Source organism: Tinamus guttatus, unplaced genomic scaffold (assembly GCF_059628265.1).
Source record: "Tinamus guttatus ecotype Peru unplaced genomic scaffold, ASM5962826v1 Tinamus_guttatus_pri_ptg000269l, whole genome shotgun sequence".
In the NCBI taxonomy this organism is placed as follows: domain Eukaryota; kingdom Metazoa; phylum Chordata; class Aves; order Tinamiformes; family Tinamidae; genus Tinamus; species Tinamus guttatus.
The window spans coordinates 694,813-717,380 of NW_028288803.1; the positions used below are offsets into that span (position 1 = coordinate 694,813).

A 22,568-nucleotide genomic window follows, 5' to 3' on the forward strand; every position below is an offset into this window, starting at 1 on the left:
AAAACACTAGCCATGTTACTTACATAAAGATGAGAAGTTCTGCTAGAACAGAGAAAAAAAAAAAAAAAAAAAGCAAATACAAAATGAAATCTGCACTTTTTAACTAGAAAAATTTTCCATTAGGCTTAATGGACATTTTTCACAAGGATCAGGGTGATTGATATTAAATGAAGAGAATTACCTTGATGAAATATGAAGTAATGAATTTCAAATGCATGATGTCAGGAATTGAGAAAGAAGAGTATTCACAATAATACTAACATGATCATTCTTATAATGTAAAATATTTTAATTTCCATTTGAGAGTTATTTCCTGATTTTTTTCAGATAATTAGCACTGTCAGCTGCAGATAAAGTCAAAGGCAACTGACTACTTAGCATTTTCAAAACTCTGACTCTTTAGGTATAGCAGAAAATGTGCTCCAAGTAATTCCATGCCCACCACCAGAAGCTTAGCATTTCCACCATGTAATAATACCACTAATACTATGGCAACAGTGTGCATGAATAAGCACAAGACACACAAGACACAAGCACAAGTTTAAGAAATGATTCCTAAATTGTTTCCTATTTTTATTAGCAACATTTCAATAGCAGAGTTGTAGGGATGTCCAATAGTAGCTCTGTAATTTCCTGTGATATACTTACAAAATATTTAGAGTATGATACCAAGTGGTTTATCCTAAATTATTAAAACTGAACAGTGTATATCGAATCAACACTGAAAGCATATTTCTGAAAGAGTATACTTGTTGTACTGTATTGTTTTCACCGAATCTTTAGTTCACAGAGGATAACCTAATTACTCATTCAAATTAGCAGTTGTAATCAGTGATGAAACTTTAGAAATTGATTTTATAGATCACACAAATGAAACACAAGAAAAATCAAACTCAATCCTGAGTCCATAAGTGCCAATTGTAATTTTGGGCAGTGCCAGACACAACAATGTATTCTAAGTATCTAATGAATTGCTATGCAAATAATCCAGTTCTGTCATTATAGAAAACATAATGAATTTCAGTACTAATAAATAAATACATTAAAAAATACAATTACATTTAGTTTCTACAGTGGACCAGATCTAGCACAAGAGTAAATCAATAGACCTCTATGGAAACTAAACCACTTCTGACAATTTGCTCAGGATCTAGCCCTCTATGTCTCACAGAAATAATTTTTTTAAATGATTAAGTAAAGTACTGCACATATAAGACATTGATTTTTACCATTGATTTTGTGCTGGCATTTGAGCCAAGCCTTAAAAAGCTCGAGTGCTTTACGTATTTACAGCTGTCTGTTGGCAAGGAATAATTCATTCACTCCATAGGAAACATGCTTTTGAAGCTTATAAAAACAGAACTGTGGATGTCAAGATTTGCAAAAAACTTATTCAAAAAAAAAGTTAGAAAATATAGTTTAGATCACTGAAACAAATGCAAAAATGTGTTTCTTGATTTTTTTAGCTTGTCAGACAAATAAGACAGATAAAGATTGTACTCTGCTCCCAAGAGAGCTGTTCCATAGGCAGAGAGCAAAGATTAATGAGTCATCATCTGACAAATAAATATTTCTAGGAAAAAAAAAACAAAGTGTATTGTTTAGCAGGTTAGGTTAAATATGCATGTAGGAAAATTTTGTTTGCCTGTCTCTCTATGTTTCCTAATCAGAAAATCCTTTCTTTCTTGAGTAATCAGAGCCAATATCAAACACAAGTCCAGCACAAAAAGACTTGACCTTTGTTTCTTTCCAAAGCCTCTCTCTCAAGACTGTTCCACTGCAAGGACTGCAAGTAACAATAACTTATCAGCATTATTTTTTAAAGCTAATACCTATGTGTACGGGAACTATCAAAGAGATTATTACTTATTTAAACTAACCACATCCCCCAATTCTCAGCTGGTTAACATGCTATCCCAGAACAAAGTAAATTAAAAATGCATTTTCCCCCTTTTTCAGAACACGACACCTGCTGCAGAAGTAAAGAGTATTGCTAGCTGTGAGTGCTTTGTCAAAATAAAGAAAAGAATGATCAGTAAAGAGAGTTATCCTTTCAGCCATATATTTTCTCTTTCTGATGCTTTCAGTGACCTTCGGTTGAGCATGACATCCAGAGCAGATTTCATGTTTACCAGTGTTGGTGGCTACCTTTTCAGTATATTTATATAAATTTGTGACAGGGATTGAAAAAACGTCTGGTAAAATATTTGCTTTTAAGCCTCACAGAGTGACAGAGAATGTATGAATCATGGTTTTAACTATTTTGCTCACATTAGTTGTGATGAGGAGGACATTCATTCTGATTGCAGGACTTGAAAAACTGAGGCAGAGAACAGACAGTTCAAAAACATAAAGAAGATCAGGACAGTTAATAGATGTAGCCTGATTTGCAAACCTAGTCTGTCCACAGTGAAAACTGGTGACATTAGGAAATATGAATAAAGTTCTCTTTCAAATTTGTTGTTGATTGAAAACTCCAGCAAGGCCAATATTAATGGCACTTTAAAAAAACTTTCACAAATAAACTCCCTCAAAACCACACATCTCTGCCAGACATTTCTTTTTTTGTGCATCAGCTAAGCAGTAATCACTGGTGTCATGAATGACAAGGACCTCTTTTGCACTGAGCATTTTATAGAACATTAGGAGAATAACAGGGCAAATTTACAACACATTTCTGTGGCCTATACATTTTATTAACCCATCCTTATGCTATTATTCATTGGCATGTTTATCCTTTGAACAAACAACAGTATTTGGCACATCTTTTGTTTTTGAACCAAGGTGAAGACCAAGCTTCCATCACAGTTTTAGCGTACTGATATTACCATCTTGGCAACATCCAGGGAAGACCAACCACAGCCACATTCTGCCAACAACCTTGCCTTTTTCTAACCAGAAGAGAGGTCAGGAAAAGCTGTCCTGGGTGTTAGTTAGGGGACCTGCCAGCACACAAGAATTGATGGCAGCTACGGCTTGTAACCGTATTTTATTCCCTACCACGATACATGCCAGGAGCACAAAAAACTATGGGCAGAATCTCCCACACTTTGGCAATTCTCGTGGAAAGGTCCTTTTGGGAGCCTTTAGCCACGTGCTAAAAAAGCTGCTGATCTGAGAAACTGCCACAACGTGAAGCAAACCAGCAGATAAGTCTCTTTCCAATCTCCAAACTCTTGGGTCAGTACAGTTTCTTCAAGCCCCAGTAAGACAGGCTAATGGAGCTGAATAAAATTTTGTGCAAAAAAGTTTTGGCATTAGATATGCTGGTTCACATGTTCACAAGAAGTTCTAAAAATACTTTCCTAAAGTTACAGCAATTTTGTTCATCATTTGATTGTTTTCAGGGGCAGTGCTAAATCTTCTCAAGCATCCTTATTTATCAACTTTGAGAGAGTTGCCAGCAGTCCGGCATTTCCTAATGGAAGGACTTTTTTTTTTGGATTTGGTCTTACAAATGCGATTATGGTTAAGTAAGCTAGCCTATCAAGTAGAAAAATTAGCTAATGACACTGATACTAGTATACAGTTTCTCAGTCATCAATTACAAGCCACATCAAAAATGACTCTTCAGAACCAGATGGCACTGGACTTGATGCTGTTATGCTAAAATGGACTTTGTGGCTACCTACACCTCTCCAGTACTGACTGCTGCATTTATATCCCTAATGTTACACAGGACCTCGATATCCAATTAGAGAAGATACGACAGGTGGCGAAAGACACTCATGAACTCCAGGAATCAATGAACACCACCTGGCTGGCGAAGGTGTTTGGTTGGTTTAGGTTTGGTGTCACTGGTTGGATCCAAAGTTTAATAGAATATGTGGTGATGTTCTCTCTGATGATAATTATCCTAAGTATAGCAATATCTTGTGTAAAATCTACTATAATGAAAGCTATTAACGTAAAGATGATTCAGTTCACCGCTTATACCCCTTTACAGGTGGATGACCCAACTGATGTCCCAAGTACTAAGACTCTAATTTGAGACTAAATTTCAATATACAATGGTAACTGGAGTCACGGGGTGGATACAAAGTTTGTTATAATCATTACTTACTATTGTAACTGCAATATTTTCTGTATATATATTCTTGTAGAACTAGACTCCCTGCCTTTTCTGTAACTCCCCCCGTCTAATGTACCAATGTGCAATCACTCACTTACCTGCATCATGTTTAGGGCATGTAATATTAACACCTAAACAATTTCTTGTGAAGCTTGAGGGACTATAGTCACGGGGTGGATGATGTGGAAGAAGTGTTTGTGGAATAATTGTTTGAAAGTAGGAACTGAGAGGAAAACTAGGGCCTAACAGAAGTTTTGGCATTACAGAGGCCTGCTTGGGGTGCTACACAGTTGCCACTTCCAGGATGGTTGGTATGCACGGACTCTGCTCCTCCACGTTTCCCTGGGCAACGCAACCTGCCCTCCTCGCAGCTGCAAAAGGGAGTAACGGAGGATGGAGCGGAGTGAAGACACCGCGGCCAAACTCTGTTGCACTCTCTGTGATGGGCTGCTGATAAGCCGCACAGTGGCAGTCTAATGGGAGATATACGATAACAAGTCCGGTGCTGAGCCAGCAAAAGTGGCAAATGATGAACTTTGCTTGAACTTTGCTCATTATAATGTCAAAACACACCTCCAGCCCAAAAGTTACCCGCCTCCGAGGTACGACCACCCCTCACTGAGCATGCGCTCTAGATTTTCGGTTGACTGTACCTTTAAATGAAAGCGAGAAACTTTTTCACCAACCAATAACAATATTAAGTATGACTAGTCACTCAAGCTCCACTTGAATGTAAAGAAAAGTATAAAAGGTGAACTAAGGATGAAAAGTTTGGGGGGAAGAATCGATCGTAACTCCTGGGTCAGTCGAGAGGCTGAGCCCCCTTCCCTCCCCTCAGGTCGGGACGCTGCCTGAGGAGACTAAGGAGTGAGGAAGGGAAGAAACCATCGTAACTCCTGGGTCAGTTGATGGGCTGATCCCCCTTCCCTCCCCTCGCGCTGGGACGCCGCCTGAAGAGACTAAGAAGTGAGAGGGAAGAATCCATCATAAATTCTGGATCAGTTGATGCGCTGATCCCCCCTTTCCTCCCCTTGCGTCAGGACGCCGCCTGAGGAGACTCGAGACTGAGAGCCCTCTCCCATCTTCTGGGGTGAGTGATGATTGCACATTTGTACATCAGAGCTAGCTAAAACCCCACGATCTAGTAGAGAATTTCCTGTACTGACATCCAAAACCTGCTTTGTAAATATTGCATTTGAATAAATCATACTGTTTGTGAACTCGACTACTTGTTTGGGGGGAGGCGATCGGACCTACAGTTGACAGACTGTTCGTGAATCCGATACTGACAGAGTCGAGCTTATAGTTGATCACACTATTTGGGAACTCGATTCGCTCCTAGGAAGGCGATCGGACCTACGGTCCACGGACAGTTCGTGAATCCGATACTGCCAGGGTCGAGCTTATAGTGGATCACACTATTTGGGAACTCGATTCGCTCCTAGGAAGGCAATCGGACCTACGGTCCACAGACTGTTTGTGAATCCGATACTTTTTTTTCATATCTCCTTCCCCCCCCACCACCACTACGGCTTTCAAACTGCAACATTTTCAACACCTTGTCAAGATTTAATATATTTAATAACACACACAATTCTATCCCAATAATCAATCTTAAAATTGTATTGTCAGATGATAACACATTTACAGAGCATTCTTTACTTTTAAGATTGTCGCTGGCCTAATTAGATGCCAGCACTTCTACGATCCATTAAAACATTCTCCTTGTCAATGTACTTCTTGCTAAGTAGGGTATACCTTAGTCTGTGTAAAATTTATGATTGATTGTAATCAATACCACACTCAAGCCTCAAGATAAGATTTTTCTGCAGTGGCATATTGATAAAAAAACAAAAAAAACAAAAAACAAACAAACAAACAAAAAAACAAGCTTGTGTCCACCACCCCCTATTAGAAATAACTGACTTTGAAACTATTCTCTTCCTATGAACAATACATTCTCTTAAAATCCTTTCAAAATGCAAAAGAGCTAATGACTTTCACTGACAAGTTTTTTTTTGCTCGAGTTTCATGCACATTCAGTTCCCCCATTCATCACAAACAGCACACACATGTACTACCTGAACATTAGAAAGCTCCATTACGCATTCTGTGGTAAGATTAAAACGAAGTTCCCATTACAAAACCAATCAGCCTACTTTCCAAAACCTCTCACTAAAAGAAACCAAATCTCATTAAATTTGCTATGAACAAGCTACGAGCATAAAACCAACTACTGTCAATTCTTATAGCTTCAATTAATTTAATAGAGACATCCCAGTAATTTTTACCAGCTGGGAATATGGGTCACCATGTTTAAAAATGTCAAGGCCATTTTATTATTAAAATTTTAGCATAATTCCCAAAACATTTTTGTTAGCCTTCCTGCCTTATGGAGTTACTTATGGGAATTATTTTTGTTTGCTTTTGCAGAATTAGTGAAAATACTTCACAGCTACCTCAGTAGCTCTATCAAGGACACACGCAGTTGATAGAAGTAGGAAAAATTTAACTTAAATGGCGAAAATACTCTAGACAGAAATTTTAGTAAGGACATAGTTTTTAACATGCAAAAGACCTAAGGCACAGCACTACAGCACTTACTTCGAAGGACCCTATTTAATACCATACTCAAATACAAATGCGGTAGTTCTTATTGTTCTATGTGAAATTATCATCACTGAATTATATATTGTATGTTCTGTAGACAACAATGCAGCTCTCCTCCCTAAAAGGCCATTATAACCACTACATGAGAAAGAAATCTCCGTTTTTCCTTTCCCATTTTCTAGCTCAAATTATCTTAACACTGACATGGAAAATTAAGCAGCCACTCCCTTGCTGGGATGCCACTTTCAGCACAAGATCTTAGCAGTGTGTGCACCCTTGGGGCACCAAAGTGTAGGGCTGGAGATCACTGTAAGGCTGGACATACACAGTACACATGACATTAGATGTCCCTATAAAACAGCTTATTCCAGAGTCTTAAACAGCCTTACAATCTACTTAAGTCTGCCCCTAGTAATTGAATAAGAATCTGACCACAGAAAACATCAATACTGATTTACAAGAAGTCGCTCATTATCTTATTTGGTACTAAAGCAATCTTCAAAATAGGATTACAGAATATAGTATCATTGAAAGGAATATACTTCAAGATTTAAAAATACTGCAACTGCGAAGTAATATTTTTGTCTAGATTCTATATTAAGCGCAGACAAAATATTCAGTTGTAGGATTTAAGCATATTTAATTATATGGTAATGTAATGAACAAACTTTCAATAGGAAAACTTAAAAGACTTGCAAGAGGGACCTTACTTTTATGCACACTTGGAAGTTACGATGAGAAAACTCCATGCTTCCATACTGAATTCCTGCACAGCCAAGAGCGATCCTAACCAAAGCTAAGATCCACTGCATTCCCTACACAGAGCTTGTGAACTTTGGATCAGTTAGATTGAAAGTGACTATGTAAATAGAACTGTATATTTAAAGCCAGGTTATTAGCTTATGTAATGCCCTTTATGAATTCATATTTCACAGTGACAAAGGCAAATACTTTAACTATCAGATATAAACAGCACACTTAAAGTATCAGATGAACTAATCTTTGGTTCCCAAACATTTTCTTTCAGTCTCACCCTTGTAAACAATTATCTCCTTTTTAATGATTCAGATGTGATCTAATATAGGATTCTGGGGAAAAAAAAAAAAAAGAATCAACTCTGCTGCAAATGAACAAAATGTATATTTTACACTATATGAGTTATCCTATACCTTATATGAAGTAATCTTCTGCAATTTCTTTTAGTTTCTCTTTAACTGATGGTACGAAACTACTTCCAGTGAAAGCACATATAAAAAACAAAATTAGTTGCCTAATTAGTTGCATGTATTTTTTAAATTAGTTTCTGTCTGTAGGATTTTGCTGTGATAACTTCACTATTTGTTAACTTGGCTTTATCTGCTTTGAAATACGCTGTTACTAAAGAATCACTAAAGGAAAAAAAAAAGCTGAGATGTATTAAAAGGTATTTGGAAAGATAGTGACATAAAAAAAATCTCCAAGTGAAACAGCTGTCTGGGGACTAATGAGAAGGATACAATGACAATATTTAGGATAATGAAACTATATCCCAAGGATAAAGGAAAACATACATAAAATATATGGAATGAGATTAAAATACCTAAACATAAGAAATAATATTTTTAAATGATGAAAGGCATCTAAAAAGAAAAGATAAAGTCATTATATTTTCCATATATTTCTGGTGGGATCTTCTGACTGCATGAATTCACATGAGGTGATGTATACAAATACTTCAGATATTTTCACATTTAAAAAAATGTGAATATATACAATATACTATATATTGTATATTATTTTGATAAAAATATATTTTATTGGATACATATTCTACTGCAGAATCCTTAGCACTCATAATAGGTTAAAAACCTACGTATATGATGTATTTTTAAGTTTGGAGCTCACCCTTTATTTTTCTAGTACCCTAATCTTGATTCATAGCTGAGTTCTATGCACTGTCACAAACAAATAAATAATATTTTTCTTATGTTATTATTACTTAAATAATAAGCATACTGCAAGCTTAGAAGTTTAAAAATCCTCAGATAAAATGTATTTATTTACATTTAATACGCTAAGTTCTTAAAGAAATTTTGCTGTTCTAAATGCAGATCATTGTCAATGTCTCAACTATTGAGTGTTCAATGTGAAATAATTACTCTGTATTACAGATTATATTAAATATGTAATGTCTCACATTGTAAAGGACTAAAATAAAGATTAGCTTAACTTTGAGCATTGATGCTATACACAAATGCATTGAGGAAGCTTAAACTCACAGATTATCAGAGGACTTGCTTCCAAACTTTCTTCTGGGATATAGACATGACTGAATTCGAGTGATCTTCTAGAGCACTTTACAATGCTACAGTTTTACATTGTCATATAATGGTGCAAATATTAATTACAGCAAACTTAGAACTTCTGAAAGAACATGCAGAGAATAGGCCGATCCTTTTCATTTGATTTACACATAATGTAATATGCATTCTGTTCACACACACACAAAAAAAAACATTTTAGAAATACATGTATATATATTTTGCATATTTTCTATTAAATAGCTCATTAAACAAACCCACCAAGAGACAAAGACTATTTTTGTTAAGTTATTGCAAAGAAGTTAATTTCCAATTCTACTGCAAACTCCCGCTTAGTCATTTTAACTCATATAAAATTCAGTGATTCCATTACGGTTATAGAAAGATCCCTTATTTCATTAATTTTTGTGAACGGATGTGATAACATTTTCATCAGAAAAACTATTCTAAACAGGGAAAAAAATACATGACGATGCTCCAAAATATTTTTCATAAATAGATTTTTTATGCTATCATAATTAAATATATCAAAACATAACTTGAAATGCATGTGTCTATATGGGTAATCACCTTCACTATAGCTAATATAAACTATGAACATATACATTCCAAAAACTTCAAAACCTTAAGCAGATTGTAAAGTCAAAGAACAATAAAATTAGGAATTATAAGAATTTAGGAAATATCACACTCCTACCTTTAACTACTTTAGCAGTTTGATCTGAATTGCAGTACTGTTTAATGTATTTCCACTTGGATCATTATCTTGCACACAATGTTAACTTCTTATTTTTTTTTAAAAAATGTGTATCTGCAGTAACACAATTTCTGCAATTTAAAATGCGTTTTTTGTTTTTGTTTGTTTGTTTTTTACTGGAGAATATTAAGTTGCTGTTATGTTGATATAATCACTAAGTGATATATTGCGTGTTAAGACTGGTCTGTTCTGATGCGTATCTACTTATACAAGAAATGTTTCTATATCAATATGAATATTAAAACATATTTCCCTATGACTTCTTGCATCATTATTCTGGGTGTTCTACTTTTTTTTTTTATTCTTCTTATTATTATTAGCAAGTCGCATCTTGCCATGAATACTTTTCATTCTTTACTACCAGCAGAAACAGAATAATGAGCTAGCTAGACCTTGAATTTGACCCATTACATCAGCTTTACTATTAGCATATGAGAAAAAAAAAGCATGCTATATCCTTTACTAGGAAAAACACCATTTTATTTTTATATCAAATCAGATTTTTATTATTCCATCTTCAGAACCACCAACTCACTGGGTATCAGATTGTCTATTTTATTGAGTTTATATCCTGCTCCACATATATATCAGAAACATAGGTGGTATCAGATACATGAAAGCAAAAGCCTAATCTTACTCCTAATGAAATCCATGGCAAAGTTGTCATAGATCTAATTATAAGACTGGGAGTATCCTTTGATATGACTACATAGGCACATCTTCTATATATCAAAGTATGTTCTTTGCATTATTCAAAATACATGACATTAGGAAAGACAGGCTTTTAGAGAAAATATAACGCACATTTTTTCAACTTTAACAGATAAAATCAAACCAAGAAATTATGTTCTCAGAAAAAAAAAATCTGTCTTAGGGCAAGCCAAATGCAGCCACAGCAAAAGTGCTGCACAATTACAAATAAAAGTAGTTTCTGATTCTCAGTGTCTGTCTCAGCAAAACATCTTACTGCATATAAAGCCACATGTATAAAACTATGTATTTTACATTCAATGCCTAGTATACTTTGTCCCAGCATATTTATTTAAAATACATTTCATATATAAATGATGACTATCTACATTCTGTTTTCAAGGCCAAATGGAGACTGACATGATATTAGTAATCTTAATGCATACAGCATGCTTTACATAAAGATGTTGAGGCAGGCATCTATTAACTCCATAGTTAATAGAACTGGCCAAAATTCTCCTGATTTTCAAAAATATGTTTGCTGGCTGGTCTATGTAAGCAGTAGCTAACAAGCTAACATCTCGATTTGGAAATCTGACTTTAAATTTCCTGGATGAAGTCTAATATTGAAAGAGTATTGCAATTTATTTCAAAAGTCAGATGTTATGTGGAACATCAGATACCATGAGATATATTTTCTTTCACATTCCAGAGGCCATGAAGCATTTAATTTGAAATAGACTGATTATAATCATATGCAAAGAATAGTACCTTTGCAGGAATTGATCAAAGCTTTCAAAGTTTGCATTAGAAGTTCCTATCATCAAAGGTGCCAACTCTATTACTTGACTTCTATAAAAATTCTTTACTGATGCACTGTGAGGCTGTAAAACATAATAGCAAACAGCTGGTTATAAAAGAAATTGATGATTATGGATTATACTGTAGTTACATTTTAAAATGGCATTTGCTGAATGAAATTATTTTGTCACATTCTAAAGGAGAAGACAAAAGTTACAAAGCAAACTACAAAGTTAAAATGTGCAGTATCTTGGGGATGAGTTGATAGGCTGGTAGGACTGAGAAAGGGTAAAGGATATGAGTCAGTACAAGGAAGTCATCATGACTCTGTCCTGATTTGAAATCTCTGCATCTGATCATTTGCCAGAGTTCCTTCTTCATCTGGCTTCTGTGGCAGTCCTACAAACCTCACCAGCATCAATGACTTCAAAAGAACTACCTATACCAGTAAGAAAGCCAGACTTCTCCCCTTTGCAAATTACACTGTATTACTAACTACAGGAGGTATTGCATTCCTTTTAAATGTCAACCTTCAAAACATATGACTTCTGTCTTTCTGTCAGGTAAGGTAGGCTGTAAGGTAGGCTTACCTTAATTGACACCTACAGATGACTAAGAATGTCTAAATCTCAAAGAAGGATTTGAATTGCCTGTTCCAGTGCTACTTATCTTAAAAATGAGACCCTCCATCTCAGGCCTTAAGTTCCCTGTGAGCCCAGAGAAGTTTCTTGCAAACACTCCCACCACTGTGAATCCCAGGAGGCAAGGAATGCAATTTCCTGGCTCAAGCAACTACATGAAAATGCCTTTTGTCAAGCATACCCTGGTGTACGCCTGGGAACTCCTGCAGGACAGCTGCAGCTCCCAACACAGTTCCCCACATAGGGCAACCCATCCAATTATTCCAAATGGCTCTTTGGAGATGCCTCCTTTTCAGTATTTACTGCAAAGAAACCCTTGGTACTATGTTCAGAAGCTCTGAATAACCTGTTGGAATTGGAAACTCATTTTTCAGGTGTGTTACTCAAGTAAATTGAGCATAGATGATCAAAATCTAAACAGTAAGAACAATATACCTGACAGTATATACAATACGCCACTTTCTACACAAATAATGAGTCAATACTCAGTATATACTGTTTATCTCTTAAGCAAATGTAAAATGAATTCCTCTTAAATATTAATAAAAATTAAAATACAAAAATATAAAATGTCTGAAAGAAGATTTTATTATATATTTTTATTTACTAGAATGCATATATCTAGATACACACAATACACAATAGTGTTTCCTACTGGTGTCTTTCTATGACTTTCGGGATATAAAATGTATTTCAGCCTTTTGGATCAGATCATTCTGCTCTGGACCTGTTCCACCAGCATCTGCGATGTTGGATGTCAACATCTTTTTTCACTCCTCATTATTTATTATAATTTAAAATATTTGTTATTTAAAGGATTAAGTCCACAAATTTGCTATTGCACCCTATTTTTGTATTGGGTCAGTGATATCTGTTTGACTTTTTTGTCTTAGGCAAATTGGTAAAGAGATTCTGCAGGACCAATTTAAGCTTTACACCTAGGAAATACCCTCTTAGAAAGACCAATTACTGGTTCTACCCTTTCTATTAACACTCCTAAATCAACCTTGTCAGGTAGACGGGTTTCCTGGCAGGAATAGCGGTGAGGAGGCAAGAACGCACGAAGAATGTAAAGTGATCTGGCCAAAGAGTCCTTTTAATGCAAGCACGTCCCCACCTTCATAATGGCTAAGCAGATGCCTTCCAGACAGGGAAAAAGCCTGGATTCTGAGAGCAAGCAAAATGCCACACCAACATGGAGAAGCAGAATCACTGCTTCTCACTTGTCTGCCAGTCTCACTGCAGGAACAAAAATGAGCTTGCATTTTGCACTCTAGTGAGATGAACTTATCCTGCAAAGCTGAATAAGACACTGCAAATTCCAAACTAATTAAAAATTATGAATAGTTCATATAGTCCTACTAAGATGATAAGGAGTGAGAATAGTCACTACAAGTAAAGCTTTGAAAGAAAGGGAGGTAAAAAATAAGTAAATAAAAGGCCAACAAAAAGCCTGTTTTTGGACTTGGATGAACAAAGTTGAAATGTGGAGTCATGTATATAGGGATTTGAAGGGCTCAAGTTGAATATAAAAGGAATGGAATATTTTTTTGATTTCGCTTTTATTATTTACAGATGTCACCAAGAGAAAAAACATCAACAAAAAAACTGTTTCAGAAACCAGTGCCAGGTCATAATTTGTCAAAAATGGTGTCTTATCTTGCTATTTGACAGGTTTTTGTTGTTCTCTGTTTCTTTTTTAGAAATGCAAATGAACAGTGAAACATCTGTAGCTAAAGTGCTGAAGCTAAGGTGTTGGAGAGAAGGATGAGGGCTCTGAGCCAGAACAAAAGGTCAGGTGGAATACAGGCTACGAATAACCTGTTGTTTAGAGCCTTAACTGAACCACTGTTTATTTTTTTTCCTTCACTTCAATTGCCTCCCCTCCTCCTCCTCCTCCTCTTTTTACTCCTCTCCCCTTTTCCATCCCTATTGCTTCCTTTTCTTTCATCCTTCTGAGCTGTGTCAAGGACACCTGGGAAGAGGTCCAGAGCAAGAGAGAAAGTCCAGGAAGTCTGGGAAAAAAAAAAAAAAGACAAAAAGGACCCATAAATTCAGGTGAATAATCTCAACATTTCAATTACATTTTTGCTACTTGTGGCTGAAGAACAGTGTGACATGGGTCCCTGTTGAAAATCTGATTCTAATTTGGGAAGATCTGAAGGTGAAAAGTAGATTTTTTTTCTTCTCTGATTATGATGAATATTTATGTCATTCGTTACTATTTGTGATCAAGCATCAAGAATTTCTGAACCAATTTTAAAATTCGTGAGATGTGATGACACAATATAGGTGTTAGCTTAGGAATCTAATTTAAAAAACAAACAAACTAACAAAGGGCATTCCTGATATATCTTATTTTTCTTGTAATATCCTCTTTCATAGGCATGTCTATGAGCAAGAATTTTACAGTTAGAGTCTCTGGATTACCCTGAGCAGTTTGAAGACCTAGGTTTTTTCAAAAAGCAAAATTTGGTTATTCTGGAACTGTTATTGAGAAATTCAATTTTCCCTTGTATGTTCTGAAAAGCTATGGTCATTAGACCTTTATATTCCTGTGACAAGCACTGTGTTCCTAACAATGATCTAAGATGCATGAGGAATCAATAAAGGGAAACGTTATGGCGCATAAATAGAAAAGGAAGAAATGAAAACTTCTTCAAACCAGCTTAGGATATTGTCCTTGTAAAACTGTTTCATGTGAACGTGCTCAGACATTGAATTTTTGAGGGACAGAGCAAAAACCTAAGACGGAAACATACTGAAGGGGTGGTGAAGTTTATAACAGTTACTGTAGCTAACAGCCTATGGTCCCTCGAGCATATTATTGCACTTTTTGAAATAGTTGTTTCAAAATTTTACATGGAAAGCTCCAACATTCCCACTCAATTAACAATTAACTCTTACTACTCTGAGTTTTGTGACTATCAATGTTATATTAAACAATTCATTTTTAATATGGAGATTTTATTTAGACCTATACGGTATTGTAACAGTCGAAAAGACATGACCTTCTAATGCAGTTTAGACATTTGCCTAGATGTTCACTGAATGGCATTTTTAGGAATAGGGCAAACCCTGAGACAGGAACATATACATAAAGTATATTTACATAAAGTGTTTCAGCACCATTCAGGAAAATATCAAAATATCATAATATGTATGAAAGGAGGATGCTGTCATAATTTACTAGGTAGTGGCATAAACAGACCAACATTGTTCTATCATGCTAACCGCAAAATTCTGGGTACTGATCTAAGTCACTGACACTAAGCCTTATAAAATTCCAAACCTCTTATGAGCGAGCAAAAATAACATACATCTGGCTATTCAAAACTACAGATTTTACTGGAATCTTTTATTATAGTATGAGGGTATTAATTGCGTTCCCCTAATAGATTTAACCTATGCTGTTAAGATCCTTCTAGTTCACGATATAATATTTTTTACTGTTTTATGTTTCAGGGTCTTTTGAAGAGCTATATAGAACTTTCAGATTCAGGCATTTTGCTGTCGAACTGATGTTTTAGCATTGTGACTACATACTTGGACATCCAAGATGTAAAATATTCCATTTCTATCCACACATAATTACATTTTCAAACATTTTCTAAGGTCTGTGAAATAAGGCCCATGACCATACCCAACAGGTGAAGTCCTGCAATCGTAGGGTAGAAGTCTGAGCAGAACTTTTTGGAGATTCAGGTTACACTAGGATGAGGTTATAAATTAGGAGCAAAAAAAATGTGTGAAGGTGTACAGAAAAGATGTGAGCTTTTGGCGCTACAAAAATTTACAAGGATTTTGTTAGAATCTGTAACTAGTTCAAATTCCTTAAGAAGACATTTGCATTTCTGTAAAAATTTAATACAAAATTTAGAAAGAAAATTTTTTAAAAAAGAAAAAACTAAAGCATTGACGATTCTAATGGCCAGGAAAAAAAAAAAACATATAATTAAAATTTAATTCAGAAATTAATTTTTCAACAGAAGAAAATCTATGCAAAACCTGGATATCTAGTTTAAATGTCACATCTAGGCTATCTCTTTCTTCAGTGGAGATATGCATTTTGAAAGGAAGGCTGTTTACCTAAGCTATCTATAGGTGCTTCTCTTGGGATGTAATCCATAATTCTGTGGAGGTGTCTATATATCTCCATTGACTACAAAGCCTTGAGCAACCACGTTAGACTTCAGTGACTAACTTTTAGATGGCTAAAATGATGACTAGCTTAGCTCAGAAGCCTATTTTTTAAACAACAAGGTTAAGTGAGATGAATGTAGCCTTTTCTGTGAATCGCTTTATCAAAAAAATCTACAGAAAAATGTTTTGACAGGAGTATTTTTGACTATCAGATCACTGATTTTAACAAGATTAGAATTTAATTCAATACCTTTTAGTTTTTACATCACCCACCAGAAGGACACATCCTGATAAATGATAACACAGTATGCTTCCCTTATGAGATAATATACAACAAAAATAATAGTACTATGCTGATGAATTATTCTCCTAAAGCAGAAGTGACATAACATCAAAATTTAAATCTAGCTTCTGTTTTCATTGTGTATAACGTATATTGTCCAAGACTCACACGTGCACAACCAGATGCTAATCTCTTCCTAGGCAATATTGCACTTGTCCCATTTTCAGAACTCTCATTTCACTGCAAGCTTTATATGCAAGAAGGGAGAACTCCATCCTCCTTCTACAATTTTAGAAATATTGATGTGAATTTATTCAGTGCAGTGCAAATTAGAAAACTGACCTACTTTGTAGCACCTTAACTGTTGGATTTTATCCTATAAAATCACCGTAAATACCAAATGGGAAAAGAGTACATAAAACTGATGTTTCGAGTACTTACTATACATTATAATGAAGCCTTTTTGCAGCTACCCAAACTAATGGAAAATTTAATTTTAATTATTACTATATAGTAACCATACAGTATTTCACAGATGCCAGATGTCAATTGGCATACATCATTTTTTTGATGTTACATTACTTCTAGCTTAAATTTTTTTGGATGATGGATCTTCCAGGAAAATATTACAACTAGGCAGAACTTCCTCCTTTTCCTATTATAAAAAAAGAACCCCATATTACAGATCAAGCTTTGAAGCCTAATGCTGCAACTACTACATACATAAGGCTTCACAGTGAGTTTCTGTAACTGCCTCTGCAAACAGCAAGAGGTTGTTAAAATTCAGAAACACTTGAAAGCAGGCCCCATATGCAAAGGTGCACAAAACTATCTTTGTTACATACATTATATTTTTTTCCATTTAATTTGTCCATATTTTTATATGGAAGAGGCTGCCTGGAATATAGATATTACATTTTAGTATATCTAAGCATAAAAGAGCACCACTATACCATAATCAAAATTAATACTGTTTAAAAATAAGGCCAAGCATAATCAGCATTGAACTGTATGTAGAAAAATAATTATTTGAATCTAAAATTGTAAATTAACTTTGTCAGCCTGAAAACACCACATGCAAGGTATAAAGATGCAATGTATCCAAATGCAATGTGTCCTAAAACAATCACTATTTGAAGAAGTTGTGTCTTATTTGGCATAGATGCTGTTTAACCTCTACACACAGCTCCTAGCAAAAAATGAACACACAGTTTTGCAGAAAATACTGTCAGCATGCTCATGACACTCTACCCTTCAGACCAAATTTAGCTTTGCTTCAATCAGGTAAAGAAGCCCATTAAAATTTGATGTGGGCCAATTACCCCCATTTTGTTAACCCTGCAAAACACAGAACAACAATCTGATTATGGATGAGGATCTTGACAAAAGCAAACAACACGGCTGAACAGGCCAAAAATAAAACATCTTATTGGCATGGGGAACATGCAGAAGACTGAGATTTAACTTTCACCAAGTAATTCAATAATTAGAAAGGTTTGATTGGATCCTTGATGATTTCTTGACCTTTAAATAATAATAGTAATTAAGAGATAATAATGTCCTGCACTGCTTTTAATAGCCTATGCCCAAGCGGCTGTGACCAGGTCTCTTAGCGGACCTCAGTTCTGTCCACACAAGAGCATTTGCCACATGAAGCTCCAGCTCTTTGCAAGACTTCCTGTGGTTAGTGACTTAGAGCCTGCATGTCAGTTCAGGCACTAACAACCAGCATCAAGAGAAGTCCATTGGGAATGGCCACTTATGCAAACCATGTTTAACCACAGCTTTCTGTATTTGGGGAGAATCACCAGTGTGCAGTGAGGATAATAAATAAATAAATAAATAAAATGAGTGTGATTTATGCATCACCATGCTCATACTTCCTACCTGTCATCATTCATTCTTAGAACATCCACCTCTGCTTCCTCAAAACTCTCAGAGGCAAAATTACCAGCCAAGTCAGAGTAGAAATTATTATGCATACTACAGTAACCATGGAAGAACTATATCACAGCAAAAATCTCTGTTTATGAAACTGAAATGCAACAGCAGAATAATTATTCTGTGATCCTGGAATTATCAAAGGCCAGGATATTATGCAGGAACATTTGGAAGACAGAGGAGTACTGGGGAGGGACTTTAACTCTGTAGCTCCTTTTATTTCAATGACAGTAGCTAGTATCAGCATGCATAGATTTACTTTATAATCAACAATAAAAAAAAATGTTGTTTAACTAAGCACTGAGGGATTAATGTAATATTTTTGTTGCTTTTTTTCTGGTACTAAAAATATCTGTAAAATAACATCACTTTCGTTCTGTCTTTCATTCTATTTATCAACTTCAGAATATTATCATGATAAAAAACAAGATAATTGTATTAATGCTAAGCAACTTGAGTTTTACTTAATAGTTTGCAGGTTTATTTGACTGCTTGTTTAAATTGTTGGCAGGTGATTCATTGAGACAAAAAAAAAAAAAAAAAAAAAGAAATCACAGTTCATTGTGTAAAGTTTCCCAGAAAATGGATCCAAAACCACTACCTAAGTCCTTCTGAATAATTAGGTATATTGAAGAAATTAGAGCGTCACTTTGCAATAGGATAGAGTAGAGATGAGAAGGGGAAAAAAAAAAAAGGATACAAATTATTGTAAAGTGCGTATATCTGCAACAACAATCTTCAACCCATTTAACTCTACGAATCATTCAATGACCATAAAATAATACTAGTACCTTAATAAAAGGGAAGATGGTATATTGTAATGTTCCTACCATTTACAAATAGCATTTGGTTTCTTCTGCCAGTTAATATCGGTGCCTAAGGAAGCTACAAACTGGTTTAAAATCTATGTGTCTAGATGACTATATTGAGAGTGTCACAGATTACATAACTTTTCATCAGGAAATAGTCATCTTTAGTGTTCTTGCTCAGAAAGTCTGTGAGTACTTAAAACACAGGGGATTCAGCTACAGATTCTGACAGAGCATTGCATCATCTAACACCAAGGAAGTCAAAAGACATTCATCTGAGTGTAGACCTATCAGTACTCGCAATTCTGCAGTTTAAACAGCATTAAGTTCTTTATCATTTGAAACCTACAATGCAAAGCATGAATAAAATAGGAAAAAAAAATACACTGTAAAACAGAAATAAGCTGTTTTTAGAATAATGCTTTAGTAGACTAGGAAGCTAAAAAAAAAATGCAGACTGTAAGAAACTGTAATTAGGAAAAGATATTTTTAAGAGCATTGGAGCAAACTTTCCCATTTTTGCCTGACAGCAGACAGCCCCTGGCTTATGTGTACTGACACAACATTGACTCAAGCCCATCCAGGTGCCCTTGACAGGCAGGAAGGAAAAATACTAGGGCAGTAAGATTCCTGGAGTCTAGAAATTTGAGTGTTGTAGGGGAAATTTAAACAGTTCTTTGCCAATTCACTCCAGACAGAAAAACTCAAACTGCACAGGCAGACAGAGGGATTGCTCAGTACAAGGGGAACCCTGTTTTTATCCAGAAAAGGCACGTCCATGTGCGACTCCATGTAGAAATACCTGGGCTAATCTGTGTGCTGGGAACAAGAGAGCCAGGCTTGCAGCTGGGAGGTGGATCGGATCAGCCAGGGCAGCACACGATGCGAGTGCGGCTATTTCATTTTTGCTATAGCACTGCCTTGTTTAGGGCTAGCTCCAAAATCACATTGGCCAGCACAGAATGAGAACATCTGCTCCACCTACCCTGGCAGACAAAAGTTGAAGGGGGATGTTCCTGCTCTCTGAAAATACACTGGGAAGAGGAGCAGGAACCTTTCTGCTTATGCCACAAAAACAAGGGTATATAAACTGACTGAGGGAAAAAAAAAAAAAAAAAATCAGAGAGGAACAAGGTTTCCAACCATCTGAAAAGGGAGGCTTAGCAGCTTTCAAAGAAGTGCAATGGCACTGGTGCCCAAGGCGACTTTAAACTGGAACTTGTTGAACCTGAAGTGGGTTGGCTCTGTATCACAGCAGAACGGAGCTGAAGGCTCCCAAGGCCCTCTAGTCTCATCTCCTAAGCAGAACACCCTCTCCCCCTCCCCAACCCCCAAACAGAAAAGCTATTTCCTTCCACTGTACATTCAGAACATTCAGAACATAAGGTGCTTAAAAGAAGGTATTTCTGAGGCAGTGCTCTCAGCATTATACAGGTAGTAGCTTCTGTCTGCCTGTCACATTTTTGTTTGCAAGGGAATGCTGCTAGTAACAGTTCACCGGAAGAAAAGATAACCTGTATCCCAAAGCTTTAGGTATACAGATTTTTATGAAGATAACCTAGATTCCTTAGTTCTCCTCAAAATCTAAACAGATGTACAAAATCTAAAAGATGTCATTTATGTCTGGACATTCAGAGATTATGGCAGTACAAGTACTTCTCAGACAAAGTATAAGAAATTTAATTATATCACTGCAAACAAACAAAAAGAAATAATCGCAATACAATAGATAATTTTATTCTTCCTTGTTTATTATTCAACCTGAAACTCACAAAAAGGGTAATTGTCTTTTACACTAGCTGCGCCTTTTCAAACATTCTTTCAACATTAGTCAGAGCATAGCTATGGAAACACCTAGCTGAAACCGATACACCAATCCAAATCCCCCTGCTCCCACATGGTGCAGGAGGTAGAGGTACCCTCTTCCAAAGTTAGCACCTGTATCCCTATTTTAAAGTCCTCGGGCTCTCTGATATATACAAAATCACACAACTTCAAATTTCTGTATATGAAAGGAGGGTATGTATATTATATTATGGTGTGCTACTCAGGCGCTTTGTAGATTAAATCTGTATGCTGAAAACAGCACATTTTTAAAACTTTCTGTCTCTGATTTCAGGGCAAGATTAAGTAAGCAGAATTAGATGCTTACAGTCAGCAATTATTTATACAAAATTAAAAATTACTCATAGAATACACCTGCAATATTGAGAAAAAAAAAGGAACATAATTCTGGAAATTGCTGGCCTAGTTCTTTTATTTCGATGCTTTAGCAATATCAGAAATGTTTTACTTAGGAAAGCAGGAGGGAGGGAAGTGAAAAGAGGGGAGGAGAATAAAGTTACAGTCTCTGTTGTATTTTAATGTCTTTCAAATTAAATCATGAAAAAATAAACAGGCTGAGTATTCCTAAAACATGGATTATTGACTCAACAGATTGTAACTACTTCAAAGAAGTCATCATAATATACCACAGAAATATCTATACAGTGTTTTTATACATATGGATGGTTGACTAATATACTGTCAAAAGTATTTTATCATGACAGAGCAGAAGCCATGCATAAGAGCAATATGTATGTGCTAAATATTTTTATTACATTTTTTGGGAAAAAAAATCACTATGACTACATCACAGCTATGTTTCTACATAGTCAAATGAATGAAATTATTTTTAAATGTGCCTATGTTAAAGGAAGCTATTAAATTACAAGATTGTAAAGTGTGTTTCTTTGTAAAGTGTAATTCTAGTTCTATGAATTAGAAATTAGCCACATATTTTTGCTTATATCACAGTAAGCAAGGAAAAGTATTCCCTGGAACATACTTTCTTCTCCACATCTGAATACACAGCATATCTTTATGATCAGTTATAAATCCCTGAAGTCTGTTTATACAAAATACATTAAGCAATCCTGTCACAATAAAGTAAACTACAGAGCACACTGCAGATCCAAACATTCAGCACATCAACTTTAGCATAACATTGCATCATATCTCCTTCCGGAAAACAAACCAACCTGTCATTTGAAAATAAATAAATAAATAAATCTTTCCAGTTGATATTTTAGAGAACCAATATCCTGTCTCTACACCAGGGACAGCCTCTGTTAAGCATTTAAGTACTAACAATGAAAAGTAACAGTTTCTCCTCCAATTCTGAACTCGCAGTGACCGTCATGGAAAGTAGCAATTCCCCATTCCCTGTCAGGCAGCAGCATTAATAATCATCAAAACAAAACGAAACACCTTCAAGCAAATCTCTGCTTCTGATTAATCTCCATCCCAATTCATTAAATCTATAAGAGGCAACCTGCTGCCTCCTTCACGCCTTTTTAATATGAGGGGTAGAAGTTGGATGCGAGGGTTTTGCTCCCCTTAAGGCTATGGAGTGTGCCTCCTGTGGCAAGGAGCCAGCTATCCGGGAGTCTCCTTCGCTGCTTCACTCACAGCTATTTTCTAAGGGATAATTTTTAAACAGACGCACACAGGCACACAAGCCACCACGAAACAGAGCCGGT

The 22,568-nt window shown here is 35.6% G+C and overlaps 1 protein-coding gene across 3 annotated transcripts in view; it reads right to left on the reverse strand.

The window, feature by feature from the left end:
- RALYL (RALY RNA binding protein like) overlaps positions 1–22,568 on the reverse strand; it is a 348,258-nt gene that overhangs the window by 324,003 nt on the left and 1,687 nt on the right. The gene's annotated exons all lie outside the window — the stretch shown is intronic.